The 7,770-nt window shown below is 41.5% G+C and overlaps 1 non-coding gene across 1 annotated transcript; it reads left to right on the forward strand.

The window, feature by feature from the left end:
* Positions 1-4,843: 4,843 nt before the first annotated feature.
* On the forward strand, positions 4,844-4,951 carry LOC130963887 (small nucleolar RNA R71). The gene has a single exon (XR_009080004.1). It is a non-coding gene; the product is annotated as a small nucleolar RNA R71 (small nucleolar RNA).
* The last annotated feature ends 2,819 nt before the right edge of the window (positions 4,952-7,770 follow it).

The following is a 7,770-nucleotide window of genomic DNA, read 5'->3' on the forward strand; positions in this document are numbered from 1 at the left end:
TAAAGATAGTGATACTTATGTAATTCATTGGTAGGAACTTCAGATAAGCGCATGAAGATGCCTTCCTTCCGTCTCTCTGCTTTCCTACTGTCTTCATCCAACCCTTCTTACTCCTTTCCATGGCAAGCTCGTATAGGTCTCACTGTTGTCAGCAGCTACCTCCCATCCTCGCAGTGAAAGCTACTGCACACACTCTGTCACAGTGCTGCCAATCACCGTGTGGTTCCCTCCCCTACCGGAATAGAATAACTCTTTTGCGTCTGTCACTAACGCCCAGTAGGTTACAGGTTTGAAGCACGTCACAGTCATTCAATCATTGAATCCTACTCAGAACACCACAGACAAGGTTAGACCTTCCGGATTCTCTTGAATGCTGCCATCAGTTCTTGCCTATACCACGAAGACTCTGATCTCACGGAATGGTTGGCTCGTTTGTCAGGCGAGCACTCGGTTGTCAGGCGATCAACCATGCATCGTGCAATCAGGAATCCAAGAGATATTTACCAAGCCTCAAATGCTTGTAGAACAAGAGTGGTTGTCAGTCACTTTGTTCATGAGTGAGAATGGTGATGGGCGTCAATCATCACCTTCATCATGTTGAAGAACAAGTGATATCTTGGATAAAGAACAAGCGGAATTTGAATGAAAGAACAATAGTAATTGCATTAATACTCGAGGTACAGCAGAGCTCCACACCTTAATCTATGGTGTGTAGAAACTCCACCGTTGAAATACATAAGCATAAGGTCTAGGCATGGCCGAATGGCCAGCCTCCCAATGATCTAAGAACTAAAATGTCCAAAGATGATCTAGAGATCTAAAAGTGATCAAAAGATTTCTATACAATAGTAAAAGGTCCTACTTATAGAAACTAGTAGCCTAGGGTGTACAGAAATGAGTAAATGACATAAAAATCCTCTTCCGGGCCCACTTGGTGTGTGCTTGGGCTGAGCAATGAAGCAATTTCGTGTAGAGACTCTTCTTGGAGTTAAACGCCAGCTTTGGTGCCAGTTTGGGCGTTTAACTCCCATTTGGGTGCCAGTTCCAGCGTTTAACGCTGGGATTCCTTGAGGTGACTTTGAACGCCGGTTTGGGCCATCAAATCTTGGGCAAAGTATGGACTATTATATATTGCTGGAAAGCCCAGGATGTCTACTTTCCAACGCCGTTGAGAGCGCGCCAATTGGGCTTCTGTAGCTCCAGAAAATCCGCTTCGAATGCAGGGAGGTCAGAATCCAACAGCATCTGCAGTCCTTTTTGGTCTCAGAATCAGATTTTTGCTCAGGTCCCTCAATTTCAGCCAGAAAATACCTGAAATCACAGAAAAACACACAAACTCATAGTAAAGTCCAGAAAAGTGAATTTTAATTAAAAACTAATAAAAATATACTAAAAACTAACTATATCATATCAAAAACATACTAAAAACAATGCCAAAAAGTATACAAATTATCCGCTCATCAATGGGCTTGTCCTCATCAATAGGGGTATCTCCTTCTATGTCAACTCCAACTGAATAACAGAGGTGACAAATGAGATGAGGAAAGGCTAGCCTTGCCAAGGTGGAAGACTTGTCCGCCACTTTATAGAGTTCTTGGGCTATAACCTCATGAACTTCCATTTCTTCTCCAATCATAATGCTATGAATCATGATGGCCCGGTCTAGAGTAACTTCGGACCGGTTGCTAGTGGGAATGATTGAGCGTTGGATGAACTCCAACCATCCTCTAGCCACGGGTTTGAGGTCATGCCTTCTCAATTGAACCGGCTTGCCTCTTGAGTCTCTCTTCCATTGTGCGCCCTCTTCACATATAACTGTGAGGACTTGGTCCAACCTTTGATCAAAGTTGACCCTTCTAGTGTAAGGATGTGCATCTCCTTGCATCATAGGCAAGTTGAACGCTACCCTCACACTTTCCGGACTGAAATCCAAGTATTTCCCCCGAACCATAGTAAGATAATTCTTTGGATCCGGCTTCATACTTTGATCATGGTTCTTTGTGATCCATGCATTGGCATAGAACTCTTGAACCATCAAGATTCTGACTTGTTGAATGGGGTTGGTAAATACTTCCCAACCTCTTCTTTGGATCTCATGGCGGATCTCCGGATATTCACCCTTTTTGAGTGAAAAGGGGACCTCGGGGATCACCTTCTTCAAGGCCACAACTTCATAGAAGTGGTCTTGATGCACCCTTGAGATGAATCTATCCATCTCCCATGACTCGGAGGTGGAAGCTTTTGCCTTCCCTTTCCTCTTTCTAGAGGCTTCTCCGGCCTTGGATGCCATAAATGGTTATGGAAAAACAAAAAGCAATGCTTTTACCACACCAAACTTAAAAGGTTTGCTCGTCCTCGAGCAAAAGAAGAAAGAAGAGAGTAGAAGAAGAAGAAACGAGGGAGAAAGGGATGGCTTTGTATTTGGCCAAAGAAGGGGAGAAGTGGTGTTTAGGTTGTGTGAAAATGAAGGAGTGAAGAAGGGTTTTTATAGGAGAGAGGGGAGATGGAGTTCGGCCATAATGGGTGGGTTTGGGTGGGAAAGTGGTTTGAATTTGAATGGAAGGTTAGGTGGGATTTTATGAAGGATGGATGTGAGTGGTGAAGAGAAAGATGGGATTTGATAGGTGAAGGGTTTTTTTGGAGAAGAGGTATTGAGGTGATTGGTGAATGGGGGAAGAAGAGAGAGAGTGGTGGTGGGGTAGGTGGGGGTCCTGTGGTGTCAAGGAAAAGTCATCCCTGCACCAAATGTTGCTCAAAATCACGTTTTGAGCCATTTCTGGCGTTAAACGCCGGGCTGGTGCCCATTCCTGGCGTTTAACGCCAGGTTCTTGCCCTTTTCTGGCGTTTAACGCCAGTCTGGTGCCCCTTTTTGGCGTTAAACGCCCAGAATGGTGCCAGACTGGGCGTTAAACGCCCAACAGCTAACCTCACTGGCGTTTAAACGCCAGCAACATCTTCCTCCAGGGTGTGCTGTTTTTCTTCCTGTTTTTCATTTTGTTTTTGCGTTTTTCATTGATTTTGTGACTTCTCATGATCATCAACCTACAAAAAAGATAAAATAACAAAAGGAAATAGTTAATTATAAAACATTGGGTTGCCTCCCAACAAGCGCTTCTTTAATGTCATTAGCTTGACAGAGGGCTCTCATGGAGACTCACAGATACTCAGAGCAATGTGGGAACCTCCCAACACCAAACTTAGAGTTTGAATGTGGGGGTTCAACACCAAACTTAGAGTTTGGTTGTGGCCTCCCAACACCAAACTTAGAGTTTGACTGTGGGGGCTCTGTTTGTCTCTGATTTGAGAGAAGCTCTTCATGCTTCTTCTCCATGGTGACAGAGGGATATCCTTGAGCCTTAAACACCAAGGATTTTTCATTCACATGAATGATTAACTCTCCTCTATCAACATCAATCACAGCCTTTGCTGTGGCGAGGAAGGGTCTGCCAAGGATGATGGTTTCATCCATGCACTTCCTAGTCTCTAGGATTATGAAATCAGTAGGGATGTAATGGTCTTCAACTTTTACCAGAACATCCTCTACAAGTCCATGAGCTTGTTTTCTTGAGTTGTCTGCCATCTCTAGTGAGATTTTTGCAGCTTGCACCTCAAAGATCCCTAGCTTCTCCATTACAGAGAGGGGCATGAGGTTTATACTTGACCCTAAGTCACACAAGGCCTTCTTGAAGGTCATGGTGCCTATGGTACAAGGTATGGAAAACTTCCCAGGATCTTGTCTCTTTTGAGGTAATTTCTGCCTAGACAAGTCATCCAGTTCTTTGGTGAGCAAAGGAGGTTCATCTTCCCAAGTCTCATTTCCAAATAACTTGTCATTTAGCTTCATGATTGCTCCAAGGTATTTAGCAACTTGCTCTTCAGTGACATACTCATCCTCTTCAGAGGAAGAATACTCATCAGAGCTCATGAAAGGCAGAAGTAAGTCCAATGGAATCTCTATGGTCTCATTTTGAGCCTCAGATTTCCATGGTTCCTTATTGGGGAGCTCAGAGGAGGTTGGTGCACGCCCATTGAGGTCTTCCTTAGTGGCGTCCACCTCCTCTCTTTTCTCTCCATATTCGGCCATGGTTATGGCTTTGCACTCTCCATTTGGATTTTCTTCTGTATTACTTGGGAGAGTACTAGGAGGGAGTTCAGTAACTTTCTTGCTCAGCTGTCCCACTTGTGCCTCCAAATTCCTAATGGAGGACCTTGTTTCAGTCTTGAAACTTTGAGTGGTTTTGATTAGATCAGAGACCATTGTTGCTAAGTCAGAGGGGTTCTGCTTAGAATTCTCTGTCTGTTGCTGAGAAGATGATGGAAAAGGCTTGCCATTGCTAAACCTGTTTCTTCCACCATTATTGTTGTTGAAACCTTGTTGAGGTCTCCGTTGATTCTTTCGTGAGAAATTTGGGTGATTTCTCCATGAAGAATTATAGGTGTTTCCATAGGGCTCCCCTAGCTAATTCACCTCTTCCATTGAAGGGTTCTCAGGATCATAAGCTTCTTCCTCAGATGAAGCATCCTTAGTACTGCCAAGTGCATTTTGCATTCCAGACAGACTTTGAGAAATCAAATTGACTTGTTGAGTCAATATCTTATTCTGAGCCAGTATGGCATTCAGAGTATCAATCTCAAGAACTCCTTTCTTCTGACTTGTCCCATTGTTCACAGGATTCCTTTCAGAAGTGTACATGAATTGGTTATTTGCAACCATCTCAATTAGTTCCTGAGCCTCTTTAGGCGTCTTCTTCAGATGAAGAGATCCTCCAGCAGAGCTATCCAAAGACATCTTGGATAGTTCAGAGAGACCATCATAGAAAATACCTATGATGCTCCATTCAGAAAGCATGTCTGAGGGACATTTTCTGATTAATTGTTTGTATCTTTCCCAAGCTTCATAGAGGGATTCTCCATCCTTCTGTCTGAAGGTTTGGACTTCCACTCTAAGCTTACTCCATTTTTGAGGTGGAAAGAACTTTGCCAAGAAGGCATTGACTAGCTTTTCCCAAGAGTCCAGGCTTTCTTTAGGTTGAGAATCCAACCATATTCTAGCTCTGTCTCTTACAGCAAAAGGGAATAGCATCAGTCTGTAGACCTCAGGGTCTACCCCATTAGTCTTGACAGTGTCACAGATTTGCAAGAATTCAGCTAAAAACTGATGAGGATCTTCCAATGGAAGTCCATGGAACTTGCAATTCTGTTGCATTAGAGAAACTAATTGAGGCTTAAGCTCAAAGTTGTTTGCTCCAATGGCAGGGATAGAGATGCTTCTCCCATAGAAGTTGGGAGTAGGTGCAGTAAAGTCACCCAGCACCTTCCTTGTATTGTTGGCATTGTTGTTGTTTTCGGCTGCCATGTGTTCTTCTTCTTTGAAGAATTCGGTCAGGTCCTCTAAAGAGAGTTGTGCTTTGGCTTCTCTTAGCTTTCTCTTCAAGGTTCTTTCAGGTTCAGGGTCCGCTTCAACAAGAATACCTTTGTCTCTGCTCCTGCTCATATGAAAGAGAAGAGAACAAGAAGATGTGGAATCCTCTATGTCACAGTATAGAGATTCCTTGAGGTGTCAGAGGAAAAGAAAAATAGAAGAAAGAAGGTAGAAGAATTCGAACTTGATGAGATAAAGTTCGAATTGTGCATTAAGAAGGAGTAGTACTCCATAAATAGAAGGATGTGAGAAGGAGGGAAGAGAATTTTTGAAAATTAATTAGAAAGATGTCAAAAACATTTTAAAAATTGATTGATAATTTTCGAAAATTGAAAGTAGAAAAGAAATCAAGTGATTTTTGAAAAAGATTTTGAAATTAGAAGTTAAAAAGATTTGATTGAAAACTTATTTTGAAAAAGATGTGATTAAAGAGATATGATTGAAAAGATTTGATTTAAAAACAATTTTAAAAGATATGTTTTGAAAACAAATTTTTTTTAAAAGATTTGATTTTGAAAATCAATGACTTGTCTAACAAGAAAAGATATGATTCAAACATTAAACCTTCCTCAACAGAAAAGGCAACATATTTGAGATGCTCAATCAAATCATTAATTGTTAGTAAGTATCTTTGAAAAACATTTGATTGAAAACATTTGATTGAAAAGATATGATTTGAAAAAGATTTGATTTTGAAAAACTTTGAAAACTTGAAAAAAAAATGATTTGAAAAACAAAATCTTCCCCCTTTGCCATCCTGGCGTTAAGCGCCCAGAATGGTATCCATTCTGGCGTTTAACGCCCAAAATGCACCCTTTTTGGGCGTTAAACGCCCAACCAGGTACCCTGGCTGGCGTTTAAACGCCAGTCTGTCCTTCTTCACTGGGCGTTTTGAATGCTCAGCTTTTTCTGTATAATTCCTCTGCAGCATGTTCTGAATCTTCAATTCTTTGTATTATTGACTTGAAAAGACACAAATTAAAAATATTTTTGGATTTTTAATAATCAAAATGCAACAAGAATGAAATAACAATGCATGCAAGACACCAAACTTAGCAGTTTGTATACTACTGACACTATATGAGACGCATAAACACTCAAGCCAAAAGAATTCAAAGATCAGAGTAAGAAATCATCAAGAATTACTTGAAGATCCTTAAGACACATGAATGAATGTATGCAATTGACACCAAACTTAAGATGAGACTAGTGTCTCAACAAGGAACATAACATATTTTTGGTTTTTATGAAATTTTTTTTTTGATTTTTTTGTGTTTTTCGAAAATTAAGTGGAAAAAGATATCAAAGTTCTTAATGAAAATTCCAGGAATCAGTGCAATGTTAGTCTAAGACTCCGGTCCAGGAATTAGACATGGCTTCACAGCCAGCCAAGCTTTCAAAGAAAGCTTCGGTCCAAAACACTAGACATGGCCAAAGGCCAGCCAAGCCTTAGCAGATCACTGCTCCAAAAGCAAGATTGATAAAAATCAACAAGCTCTTGTGATGATAAGTTGAAACCTCGGTCCAATGAGATTAGACATGGCTTCTCAGCCAGCCAGATTTCAACAAATCATCATGAAACTCTAGAATTCATCTTCAAGAATTTCGAAAAAAAAAATACCTAATCTAAGCAACAAGATGTACCGTCAGTTGTCCAAACTGAACAATCCCCGGCAACGGCGCCAAAAACTTGGTGTGCGAAATTGTGAACAATACTTTTCACAACTCTCATAATCCCCGGTCATGAACTCCAAGAACTTGGTAGTTCAATTCCATGGCATTACACAACTTCGCACAACTAACCAGCAAGTGCACTGGGTCGTCCAAGTAATACCTTACGTGAGTAAGGGTCGATCCCACGGAGATTGTTAGTATGAAGCAAGCTATGGTCATCTTGCAAATCTTAGTCAGGTAGACTCAAATGTATATGGTGATGAACGAAAATAACATAAAAGATAAAGATAGAGATACTTATGTAATTCATTGGTAGGAACTTCAGATAAGCGCATAAAGATGCCTTCCCTTCCGTCTCTCTGCTTTCCTACTGTCTTCATCCAATCCTTCTTACTCCTTTCCATGGCAAGCTCGTGTAGGGTTTCACCGTTGTCAATGGCTACCTCCCATCCTCTCAGTGAAAGCGATTGCATATGCTCTGTCACAGCATAGCGGAATTCAGCTGTCGGTTCTCGGTCAGGCCGGAATAATATCCATCGATACTTTTGCGTCTGTCACTAACGCCCCGCCTGCTAGGAGTTTGAAGCACGTCACAGTCATTCAGGCATTGAATCCTACTCAGAATACCACAGACAAGGTTAGACCTTCCGGATTCTCTTGAATGCTGTCATCAG

The sequence above is a fragment of the Arachis stenosperma genome, chromosome 2 (genome assembly GCF_014773155.1).
Source record: "Arachis stenosperma cultivar V10309 chromosome 2, arast.V10309.gnm1.PFL2, whole genome shotgun sequence".
Taxonomy (NCBI): Eukaryota; Viridiplantae; Streptophyta; class Magnoliopsida; order Fabales; family Fabaceae; genus Arachis; species Arachis stenosperma.